At 52.3% G+C, this 12,914-nt stretch overlaps 1 protein-coding gene across 3 annotated transcripts in view; it reads right to left on the bottom strand.

Annotated features, from left to right (window-relative positions):
* Positions 1–12,914, bottom strand: part of EFNA2 (ephrin A2) — a 160,022-nt gene that overhangs the window by 26,334 nt on the left and 120,774 nt on the right. The window lies entirely within an intron of this gene.

Genomic DNA, 12,914 nt, shown 5'->3' with positions numbered 1-12,914 from the left:
GGGCTGGACTAGATGACCCTCAGGGAGCCCTTCCAGCTCTAACATTCCACGTGATATCTACAAGACAGCTTGCCTCTTGCGGCGAAGCCCCGAGTGCCCAAAACATCCACGTGGTCGGCCTAATCTTGCCTCTTCCCATTACCTTTTTACAAGATTAAACCGAGCACCTCTTAAAATTAATAAACTGGCAACAGTAGGTGATTAGTAAAGTAGTGTGAGGGGGGAAATCGTTTCAGCGCCCCCTCAGGTGTTATATTCACAGGCCAACTCTAGCGCTCTCTCTCTCTCTCTCTCTCTCTATATATATATATATATATGTATTTTGCATTTTTTGAGACAGATTATCTGGGAGATTAGGGGCTTAGTCAAAGCAGGAAAATCAGGCGATGGTATCTCAGATTCAGAAGGGGGTGCACCGGGCTCCTTAAGACCCCATAACTAATTGCTTTCTGAGACTGCCGTTTCTCCCCGCCTTCTTTGGCTGATCTCATCTAACGTCCGTCCCCCCCCCAACTTCTTCCCACCCTCTGCGTCCCGATGACTGTCGTCCCCGAAAAAGGCATTGCTTGGATGAGCCCCTTCTCTCCCTCCAATAGACTCTGTTCCCATAGATCGAGGGGTGGGGTAGGGGTCTGTATCCCTAGGGGGGCCCAAGCGTGGCGCTTGGCTTGATTTCATGTGGGTGGGAAGGAGACGAGGGGCAATTAAGAAGGAAAAGGTGGCTGGGAGAGAGGGGGCAACGGGGGGGGGGACAGGTGAGATGGCAAGAAGAGAAGGGGTGAAGGGGGTGGCAGGAAAAAAGAGAAAGGAAGGAGGAGGCAGGGAGAGGATTTAAGGGGGAAAGAGACTAAAAATAAGGTAATAAAGGTAAAGGACCCCTAGATGATTAAGTCCAGTCAAAGGCGACTTTGGGCTTGCGGTGCTCATCTCGCTTTCAGGCCAAGGGAGCCAGCGTTTGTCTGCAGGCAGCTTTCCGGGTCATGTGGCCAGCAGGATTGTACCGTTTCTAGCGCATGGCGGAAACCAGAGCACACGGAAACGCCGTTTACCTTCCCACAACCTATTTATCTACTTGCGACGGCATGTTTTTGAACTGCTAGGTTGGGAGGAGCTGGGACGGAGCAACGGGAGCTCACCCCGTCGCGGGGATTCGAACCGCCGACCTTCCGATCAGCAAGCCGAAGAGGCTCAGTGGTTGAGACCACAGCGCCACCCGCACAAAAAATAAGGTGGATTTCGAGGTCCAGCCCCAAACACCCATCACTCGCTGCTGGGTACCAGCAAACTTGCACACCTGTGGTCAGCAAAGGGCAAGGTTTAGATGAACAGAGAGTCGGGGGGGGGGAGGGAATACATTTTGTGGTTTCCCACTAAACCCCAGCCTTCTGCTCTCTCTCTCTCTCTCTCCCCTCCTGGACGAGGCAGCCACGAAACCTCTTCTCATCAGCTTAGAGTCCATGAGAACCTAAGAAAAGCTTGCTGGATCAGTGCAGTGGCCCATCGAGTCTGGCATCATGTTCTCACTGGGGCCAAACAAATGCCAGCGATCGGAACATGAGCGCAAAGGCACCCTCCTCTGCTGTGGCTTCCAGGAGCCGGTATAGTGGAACCTCGGTTCTCAAATGCCTTGGTACTCCAACATTTTGGCTCCCAAACCCCGAAAACCCCGGAAGTAAGTATTCCGGTTTTCAAACCTATTTTGGAAGCTGAATGTCCAATGTGGCTGTCGGCGATTGTTTCCGGGGCACTTGTACCAATCAGAAGCTCTGCTTTTTAAAAATTTGTTTTTAAAAAAGCAGAGACATCACCTTGCCTACAAAGGTCCGTATAGTCGAAGCTATGGTTTTCCCAGTAGTGATGTATGGAAGTGAGAGCTGGACCATAAAGAAGGCTGATCGCCGAAGAATGGATGCTTTTGAATTATGGTGCTGGAGGAGACTCTTGAGAGTCCCATGGACTGCTAGAAGATCAAACCTATCCATTCTTAAGGAAATCAGCCCTGAGTGCTCACTGGAAGGACAGATCCTGAAGCTGAGGCTCCAAGACTTGGGCCACCTCATGAGAAGAGAAGACTCCCTGGAAAAGACCCTGATGTTGGGAAAGATGGAGGGCACTAGGAGAAGGGGACGACAGAGGATGAGATGGTTGGACAGTGTTCTCGAAGCTACGAACATGAGTTTGACCAAACTGCGGGAGGCAGTGCAAGACAGGAGTGCCTGGCGTGCTCTGGTCCATGGGGTCACAAAGAGTCGGACATTACTAAACGACTAAACAACAACAACAATAATTTTATTGTTTATATGCCACCCATCTGAAAGGGTTGCGACAGCCACTCTGGGCGGTTTCTAACAAAATATAAAACACAGTACATCACACATTTAAAAGTTCCTCACACAGGGCTGCCTTCAGATGTCTCCTAAAAGTCATATAGTTATTTATCTCCTTAACTTTTGATGGGAGGGTGGTGATGTTTAATGTTTGAATTTAAATGTGCAATGCAAAACTTAATGAAAAAGATTATACATTGAAATGAAGATGGGATCACTGTCTTAAAAAAAGGAATCCTGTGTGGTTCCAAGGTTTGCATACCTTCTCCCCCCCCCGAAAGTTTCTCATTCCTGTGCCCCCAACACATCTGTGTGCCAATGGAGAGGGGAAAGACTCTGTGGGGCCCCCAGGGGTTCTCTGACCCTCAACCCCCCCCCCCGCCTTCCAGCATCCAGAAGTGGAAACGCATTACCTTTCGCAATGCATACATACATCCAAACAGATCTATAACTCTCCATGAGCTGTTTCCTTGCCCAGCAGAAAACGTGACCACATCTCCATTTAAATGGAGACGGCCGCAGCGAGCAGCTTCCCACTGAGCCGAGAAGTGGCAATTGAGCATGAGAGGGCGGGGCCGCTTCCCCCCAGATCTGTGGCCCACCTACAAGACGAGAGCGCACCGCTGGGTGCGTAATGCAACCGCGGCGCGTGCAGGAGTGAGCATGCAGGCGGGAAGGGAGGGCGGGTGGAAGAGGCCGCGAGAGGAGATGACGGCTCTTGGTTCTGCGAAGCTGGCGACTCCAGGGCCAAGGCTCGGCCCTGCCGAGATCTTGGGGGAGAATTCAGGTTTGGTTGGGAACCGAGGAATAATAATAATAATAAAAATTATTTATACCCCGCCCATCCTACAGAATATTAAAATACAATATCCTGTCAAACAATAAATGCTTCCCTAAACAGGGCTGCCTTCAGATGTCTTCTAAGAGTCTGGTAGTTGTTTGGAGGGTGTTCCACAGGGCGGGCGCCACTACTGAGAAGGCCCTCTGCCCAGTGGCGGAGCTTCATGCTCCAGCACCAGGGGGGCGGAGAGCAGGTCGGGGTGGGGCTGGCATGTGTCCTGGGGGTGTGGCATCCCACTGGGATTGCGCTGCCGGGGGCGGTGTCCTCCCCCAGCACTCCTCTTCCTCCACCATTGCCTCTGCCTGGTTCCCTGTAACCTTGCTTTGTGCAGGGAGGGAACTGCCAGAAGGCCCTCAGAGCTGGACCTCTGTGTCCGGGCAGAACGATGGGGGTGGAGACGCTCCTTCAGGTATACTGGGCCCGAGGCCGTTGAGGGCTTTAAAGGTCAGCACCAACACTTTGAATCGTGCTTGGAAACGTACTGGTTGCCCAGCCTGATGCCCAGGCGGACCAGCTCAGTACTGTCTACACTGACTGGCAGCAGCTGCCAGGGTTTCGGGCAGCTCTATCTGCAGATGCCATGTATAACTGCAATGCATTCTACGTAGGGCTGCCTCTGCAGACAGTTCGGAAACTTCAGCCAGTGCAGAATTCAGCGGCCAGGTTGCTCACCAGACAGCAAGACGGTCTGAGCACATTGCACCGATCCTGGTCCAACTGCACTGGCTACCAATTAGTTTCCGGGCCCAATTCAAATTGCTGGTTTTGACCTATAAAGCCTTAAATAAACCGCAATTCCTCAAGGACCGCCTCTTTCCGTATAAACCTACCTGGACCTCGAGATCATCTTCTGAGGCCCTCCTTTGTGTGGGTGTCCCAGCTGTGTATCGCTTGGTAACGAATTGATGGGTCTATGGACCGTAATAAAGATTGTTGTTGTTGTTTGTGTGCCTCCTCCTTGAGAGGTCCTGAGGGTGGCAACACGAGAACGGGGCCTTATCTGCAGTGGCTCCCCGTCTGTGGAATGCTCTCCCCAGAGAAGTTCGCCTGGTGCCTTCATTATACACCAGGGGTCCCCAGACTACGGTCCGCGGGCCAGATGCGGCCCAATTGGCCTCCCAATCCCAATCCAGCCCATGACGACCCCTGCCGCCGAAAAAAAGTCGAAAAAAGTGCCGAAAATTGTTTGTGCGCATGCGTATGGGCCTCTCCCGACCCAGAAGAGGTCATTTCCGGTGCAGTTCCGGGTCGGGAGAGGCCCATACGCATGCGCACAAACGATTTCTGGCACTTTTTCCGACCTGGAAGCGCGCCACCGCACCAGTAAGCGATCGGCGTGGCGGGCACCGCCCAAAAGCCGGGTAAGTCTGGGGACCCCTGTTATACACCTTTAGGTGCCAGGCAAAAATGTTCCTCTTCAACCAGGCCTTTGGTTGATCTGATTGACATCTATGCCCTTTTAAAATATGTGGGGTTATTTTTAAGGGGTGGGCTATTGGGTTGTTGCTTTTATTTTTACTATGTATTTTGTGGTTTGATATCTTGATTTTATTCTGTGAACTGCCCTGAGACCCCCAGGTATAGGATGGTATATAAATGTAAACAACAACAATCAGGGACTGAACTTTGAGCCTTCTGTGTGGAAAGCAAATGCTCTCCCTTGAAAACGAAACAGGGTTCTAGTCCTCTTGAGAGAGAAAAAAAGTCGATTGGAAAAAAGGGTGGATTGAAAGAATCAGCTTTCCAAAGGAAGAATTTTTGTTTGATTTAGGAACCTGCCTGGATAGCTCCATTGCTTAGAGCGTGGTGCTAATAATGGAAAGGTGGCAGGTTCGATTCCTGAACGGAACAGCTACATTTTCCTGCCTTGCAGGGGGTTGGATTAGATGATCCTTTCAACTCAACAATTTGATGATTCTGTGAACCAAGGAAGCTGCCGGGTCCTTGTGCTCGAATCCTGCTGGCTGGTTTCCCATTAGGGGGAGCGTTATTATCCCAACCCACCAAAAATCCCAGCCTGTGTGCGGAGCAGGCTGAAGTTTCACCGGGAAAGCTGTCCAGCCCGGCCTCAAGCCCCTGAATCTGCATTAAGAGTTGAGAGCGAGCCTCTCTGGTTTTCTCTAGCTATCCGCCCTCTCCTCTCTCTCTCCAGCCTCTCAAGCTCAATGCTCTCCCAGCTTCCACCTGCTAATGATATCATTACTCAAGGCTGGCAGAGAGCACTCTATGGCGTTTATCTCTCTCCAGGGGGAAAAGGCCCGACTAGGTCTCCTTCAACCACGCGCCTCGCCATTAGGGTCCCACTCATCAGGAGCTCTTGAAAGGTCTCAGAGCTCCGAGGGCCTTCGTCAGAGAGGACTGCCTCTCCGCTGCGGCAACCTACATTTTATTTTGTGTGCTTCTCTCTCTCTCTCTCTCTCTCTCTCTCTCTCTGTCTCTCTCTCTGTCTCTCTCTCTCTCTCCCTCTCCCTCTCCCTCTCTCCCCCTCTCTGCATATTTGGAACAGATGGGCCAAGAGAACAATTCCTTCCGGTGCATGTGCAGAACGCACAGGTCGGCACAGGTGGGCATGTGCCCAGGGCCCACGCCCCAACCCACTAACAACCCCCCCCCCAGGACCACCACCTTCTCTTTGCAATTGCAAGCGAAGAACCTCAGAACGGCTGGATCAGGCCAGTGGTTGATCTGGGACCAGTTTCCTGTTCTCACAGAGAAGAGCGAGATGCTCTGATGGGAAGGTCACAAGGAGGACCTGAGTGCGAGAGCAGCTCTCCCCCCCCCCCCCGCAGGTTCCAGCTGTTGGCATCCAGAAATGTCTGTTTTAGGGGTTCTTTTTAAAAGTCTGGAACAGATTCATCCGTTTTGCATTGCTTTCTATGGGAAAGCGTGCCTTAGTTTTGGAACGCTTTGGTTTTGGAATGGACTTCCGGAATGGATTCAGTTTGAGAACCAAGGTACCACTCTAAAAGTGATTTGAGGGGAGGGGGGAGTGAGTAAGAACCAGGGCTGAATGCAGGGAGCGATGTACGGAATTTAAATGCAAACTTCCTGTATGTTCTTTCACAACATTGGCACAGGACAGAATAGCAGCAGGGTGTCAGAGACAATGGAAGAGGGAAGCTGAGGTTGCTCTGTCCATCCCTACATAGAATCATAGAATTGTAGAGGAACCCTGGGGGCTATCTAGCCCAACCCCATGCAATGCAGGAATCCTTTGCCCAAGGTGGGCCTTGAACCCACGTCCCAGAGATTAAGAGTCTCAAGCGATCCAGTTCAGCCGTGGTTTTAAACTCTCCTTCCCTTGTGTGACCAGCCTTCGCAGTTTGAACTCCTGACAGAAGATTCAGGGCAGATGGAAGAAAAAGACTTCTTCATGCAGTGCAAAGTTGAGCTGTGGAACTTGCTGCCACAAGAGGCAAGGGCGGCCACCACCTTGAATACCATTGGGCTCTTATGTACTTATTGCAGGATCTCTCTCTCTCTCTCTGGGAAACACCAATATTCTAAAAAATGGGATAACAAAATTTACTAGGTGGCTGGCAGGCCTGGGGGGGGGGGGAGAGGGCCTTCATGCCCCTCCAGGAAACTTTCCTGGAGGCATTTGACTGGCCGCTGAACCAGGCTGGCCTCTGGTTCGATCCTCCTCTCAGAGAGGTCTATTAGGAGAGTGAAATGGAACCTCCTCATACAGGAGCAGTCTATCACAAATGGCATTTGCTGGAGACAAGGAACTCAGGAAGGCCTTCTCGGCTTCCCAGGGGCATCTGATGGGGGGCTCCTCGGGCCTAGGTGGGATCCTGGCCTGATCCGAGAGGACCCTTGGCATGCTCTGCTAAGGCGACGGGGCTCATTTGAAAGCTATTAAGCAAATGGGCACAATTACTTTGATTAAATTAATTTATTTAATGAGAACGAAGCAAATCTGCATGATTTCACTTGCTTTGCATAATTTATTCTGACACTTCTTCTCCTCCGCTTTCGCATAAGTTGTCTGGCTTTTTGCTAATCACGGGGAGACGCGAACAGGCTCTCCAGCCTTCTCTCTTCCTCCGTCCTGCCTTTGGAAATGTCAAGTGTCCGTCTGCAACCATGAGGACTAGCAGCTTAAAGTTCCCTGGGCACCTGGCTTCCCTCCTTGGCAGGCCGCAGCTCTGCAAGGTCCCAGAAACACTGTCTCTCCCATCTCTGCTAACAATTTGCAATATATTGGTTATGCTGATTTCAGAGCCAGTTCCACAGGTTTTATTTTTTCGGGGGAGGTGCCCTTGAGCTCGTGGCACACCTGTGTGTCTGTGTGTGCCCCCAACCACCATAGTCAGCCCCCCCAAGGGCCAAAAGCCTTGCCCACCCCTGCTCAGGTCTAGTGGTTGTTTAGGAGGCCACTTCCCATCCTCACTGCCTTCTTCCCAGCTGCAAGGACTCTTCAGGCTTGGCATGCACAAGGACATAAGAAAAGTTTAGGTAAAGGTAAAGGGACCCCTGACCATTAGGTCCAGTCGTGACCAACTCTGGGGTTGCGCGCTCATCTCGCATTATTGGCCGAGGAAGCCGGCGTATAGCTTCCAGGTCATGTGGCCAGCATGACAAAGCCGTTTCTGGCAAACCAGAGCAGCACATGGAAACACCGTTTACCTTCCCGCTGTAGCGGTTCCTATTTATCTACTTGTATTTTGATGTGCTAGGTTGGAAGGAGCAGGGACCAAGCAATGGGAGCTCACCCTGTCACAGGGATTCGAACCGCTGACCTTCTGATCAGCAAGCCCTAGGCTCAGTGGTTTAACCCACAGCGCCACCTGGGTCCCTATCTAGTCCAGCATCCTTTTCTCCCAGAGGCCAGATACCCCAAAGAACCTAGGAATCAAGATAGACCTGGAGGTTCCATCGGAACTTGAGACAAGTACTACTGGTCGGAACTTGAGACAAGTACTACTGGGCCAGACCCATGGCCCAGCGTCCTCTTCTCCCAGTGGCCGATTAGATCTGAGCACAAGAGCACTCTCCCTTCCTGGTATTCAGAAGCATTGCTGCCTCCAGCCATGGAAACAGAGCTTCTTCTTCTTCTTTGGCAATCCCTCGTAGCCGAGTAAGATTGTCTTCCATGAACACTGTTTTAACAGTGAGTCTGTAACTGACTGTGCAGGCCAATTCTGGATCCCCACGTCCTTCCACAGTGGGGACATAGGTTTCTGGGCAGGTGTTGATCCTGGTGAGGGTTTGCCAAGCCTGCCTTAGCACGTTTCTCCCTTGCGTCCTGAGTTCGAGCGTCTTCAAAGCCCAGGACACCTTTGGTCAAGGCTGTTCTCCAACTGGAGCGCTCGCAGGCCAGTGTTTCCCATTTGTCAGTGTTTTTACTACACTTTGTTTAAGATTTGCCTGGAGCGAGTCTTTGAACCTCTTTTGTTGACTGCCAGCATTGCGCTTTCCATTTTTAAGTTCGGAATAGAGGAGTTGCTTTGGAAGGCGACAGTCAGGCATCCCAACAACGTGACCAGTCCAACGAAGTTGACGTTGAAGAATCACCTCTTCGACACGGGTGATCTTTGCTTCTTCCAGTTCGCTGGCATTGGTAGAGCCATCCTGGCTAGTAGCCACCGAAAGCCCCGAATTTGTCTGTGCGACATCTAATCCCCCCTCAACGGTGTTTGCTGGCCCCGCAAAGGACGAGGCAAGAGGAAAGGATGTCCCAGGTGGGCTCAGCCAGCTTTGATTTCGGGGTTCTGCCTCGTGTCACTTATCCTTCTAACGCATAAACATTATCTCTTGTCCTGTTCCCTCAAGAGACCTGCATTGTTATTGGGGGGGGGGACTCCTAATGCCTGTTTGCCCGTTCCTCTAGTATTTTGCCTTTAATGCAAATCAATCAATTCTCTTCCAAGGGAAACAGGCGGGGGGGGGGGGCCTGCGGTTTGTGATGTTGGCCACATTTGCATGGAGGGCAGTGGAGGTGTTTTGTCTCCAAGACTGGAGAGCCGGTCTTCTGTGTCTATGTGTGAAGGGTTGGCGGTGAGCGGGGGGCGGGGGGGGGGAGGTGTTCATTTTGCATTTTTCAAAAGTTACCTTGCCGGGGGCCAGAGTTGCCACAACAGATATGGGGAGATGGAGGGCGCAGGAAACACCCGAACCTTTTGCATTAATTAGTTTGTTTCGCCGTGTGATCCCAGGACTTACGACGCGAGTAATGAGATGTGCAGGCGCTTAAAGGCTCCTTGGAAAAACTCACACTGTGACGATCACGGACCAGTGTCTTTTATTATTGCTACTTCAACCTTAAACAAACACCTTCCCGATCTGCTCCGGATTAGTATAGGCTTCTCATGTGCATATGTATATATACTGTTTGTTTGCCTAAAATCTATACACCACTTGATTCTAGATGCCCTTTTAAATATAGGAGGGGGAGATTATTACTTTGTTGTTGTCCCTATTCCTACTATGTATTTTGTGGTTTTGGTATTGTAATTTGATGTAGTGATCTGCCCTAAGGTCTGCGGACGGATAGTGGTATACCACAAATACTAATGGTGCTGGTTGCTTCCTCACGAGTAATCTGCTCCAAACTCTGTGGCTGGTTTTTACTGAGTTCTATTCTATACATCTGAAGGAAATCAACCCTGGGTGCTCACTGGAAGGACAGATCGTGAAACTGAGGCTTCAATACTTTGGCCACCTCATGAGAAGAGAAGAATCCTTGGAAAAGACCCTGATGTTGGGAAAGATGGAAGGCGCAAGGAGAAGGGGACGACAGAAGACGAGATGGTTGGACAGTGTTCTCGAAGCTACGAACATGAGTCTGACCAAACTGCGGGAGGCAGTGGAAGACAGGAGTGCCTGGCGTGCTATGGTCCATGGGGTCACGAAGAGTCGGACACGACTAAACGACTAAACGACAACATTATATACATATGTACAAGATAGAGCAACAAGAAGCATGACCGTTCTATCCCGAATCAGAATCCGGAAGCACCGCCCTTCATGACTTCCGCCAACAGAACACGCTGGGCGTTTGGAATCTCCTCCTCTCTGCATGCCTCTTTTCACCCCTCCACTGTTGGGGTGATGGGGCTGGTGGAGAAACCTCCCCACTGGAACTGCCCAGCTGGGGAGCTGGTGCTGTCTCCTTTGGCACCTCCCCCTCCTGAGCGCTCTGGTCCGACCCTCCAACGCTTCCCTCTGGGAACCTTTCCCTCTCAGCATCCTCAAGGTTCTGCGCCACTTCCTGAGGGTCAGCAGCACCTTCTGCGGACTCTTCATCCTGGGCTCCTACTGCACCGGAGAGCCCCTGTCCCCACTTCCTGGACTCTCCGCTGACCCCTGGTGGTCCCCTGACAGGTACCTCGGTTCCAGAATGCCTCCGTTGTCGTACATTCCGGTTCCTGAACGCCGAAAACCCAGAAGTAAATGCTTCCATTTCCGGACATTTTTCGGAACCCGAACGTGAGGTGCGGCTTACAACAGGAAGCCGCGCCACGGTTTCTGGAATGGATGGCGCTCGAGAACCGAGGTACCACCTGTAAATGCTCTGGGCGGCTCCCAACAGATTAAAAACAGAATAAAACATCAAACATGGGGTGTTAGGGGAGGGGCAGCACATCTGGTGGGGACACACCATGCTCCTTCTGGGGTCGTTTGCTCACCTTTGGTCCCCCACCCTGCACTCAGCTCCCACCTGGGGCTCCTAGAAGCTGTCGGCAGGTGACAGCAGTGGCCACAATCCCGGGAATCAGCTTTGACTGGCTAGCTAAAGGTAAAGGTAAAGGACCCCTGGATGGCTAAGTGCAGTCAAAGGGGGTTGCGGCGCTCATCTCGCTTTCAGGCAGAGGGAGCCGGCGTTTGTCCATACACGGCTTTCTGGGTCATGTGGCCAGCAGGACTAAACTGCTTCTGGTGCAACGGGACACCGTGACAGAAACCAGAGCGCACGGAAATGCCATTTACCTTCTCACTGCAGCGATACCTATTTATCTACTTGCGCTGGCGTGCTTTCAAACTGCTAGGTTTGGCGGGAGCTGGAACGGAGTAACGGGAGCTCACCCCGTCGCGGGGATTCGAACCGCCGACCTTCCGATCAGCAAGCCCAAAAGGCTCAGTGGTTTAGACCACAGTGCCACCCGCCTCCCCTGGCTGGCTAAACCAGATGAGGGCAGCCGATGGGCCTCAAATCCTCCATGAGTCAGGGATTTCTCTGCATGCAAAGACAGGCTCCGGAAGATGAGACAGGCTGGAGCAGACGGGACCAAGAGGGGGTCCGGCGGTCAAGAAGGCGGTTTCTGCACATGCTGTAGAGGGAAGTGAGGGGCAGGTGGGGTTCGTCCACCTGGGAAGGGAGCCCATCTAGGAGAAGGAAAGCTCTGAGCCTAAACCTCCGCTGCCTTGTGGGATTTCTTCAGAAGAAAACCCTACACAAATCCAGAGTGATTGGATGGCACCTTGTCTGCCCCCTTCCGGCAACTCCAGCTGCCAAGCCAGGGACGTAGCCAGGATCAAAATCAGGGGGGGCAAGGGGGGCCAAGGCACGGGGGAGGGGCCACAGTGGAGCAAGGAAAGCCATGGTCGTTCAGGGGCGAGGGGGCACCAGGATCAGCCCGAAAATGGGCTGCTCCGACACCCTCCTCCCCCTCCGCAATCGCCGGGGCGGGTGGAGGGAAAGCTGGCTTTCCCTCCACCCGCCCCACAGCCAGCAAGGGAGAAGGGAGATGGCACCGGGCGGCGGGGGGCAGCGGGGCAGGCTGGCCACCAGCGGCCCTGCTTCTAGGGGGGGCAATTGCCCCCCTGCCCCCTGCCCCCCCTGCCCCCTGCCTACGCCCATGTGCCAAGCTGTTGCCAAATGTCTTGCTCTGCTTTCCTTTGAACCCCATTAGCGAGGTTGAGAGGGGGGTCTTTTAGTCCGGGCAGCCCAGGACCTCCAAACATGCTGCCTAGGCTTGCGCCCCGGAGAGGTCACTTTGATGCAGTTCGACTTCACCCCCAGAGACGCACTCCATTGTCTCTCGAGGTGGACAAATGCCAATGACAACCAGTTGCTGGAAACCTCTGGAGGGGAGAGTGTTGCTCTCGTGCCCGAGTCTTGCTTGGGGGCTTCACTTTGGGGCATCTGATTTGCCACTTTGAGGATAAATGCCCTTTGGGGGACTCATTTGACTGACACTTGGGTAGGGATGTCCTGACTCGATGTCTTCCGCTGGGGGGAATCGGGGCTTTTCGTGGCAGACAGCGCACGCAGCCAGCTCTGGCGAGACGCCTGTTAATTTGTCATCATTTAAAGCCATTCCCTTCGTAAAATGTCAACAGAGTTTTAAGAAGGCGCCACCTGGCAAGGTCCCCGCTGGGCTGCTGTAATTCCCTCGGCGGGACAGCCAAGCCGCTGTAATTAAAACGAGTGGGGCTTCAACAGGCTCCGCGTCGCGTGGTGCTAATTTGCTGTCTTTGTGCAAAAATAAAATAAAATAAAATAATAAAGCGCAAAATCCCGTCAGACACAACAAGATGGAGCCACAGCAGGGCAGGAGACGGAGATGGCATGGAAAGTGAGAGGAAAGATGTCTTCCTGGCTGCTGCAAGGGTTTGGCTACTGGCAACGAGGAGCATTCAAAACATCTTCCTAAAAATAAAATAATTTTAAAAATCCCAACTCGGCTCTGACTCATTCTAGGATTTCTGTTCCTAGAAAGCCCAGTGTTCCGTCTGCACTGTAGAATCCTCCTGTGTAGCATTACTGATTCAGAAATGGCCAATTTTGCTAGATGTCA

This window comes from Zootoca vivipara, chromosome 6 (genome assembly GCF_963506605.1).
Source record: "Zootoca vivipara chromosome 6, rZooViv1.1, whole genome shotgun sequence".
NCBI lineage: Eukaryota > Metazoa > Chordata > Lepidosauria > Squamata > Lacertidae > Zootoca > Zootoca vivipara.
The sequence above is the reverse complement of the archived record's forward strand: the minus strand, read 5'-3'. Positions and strand labels throughout refer to the sequence as shown.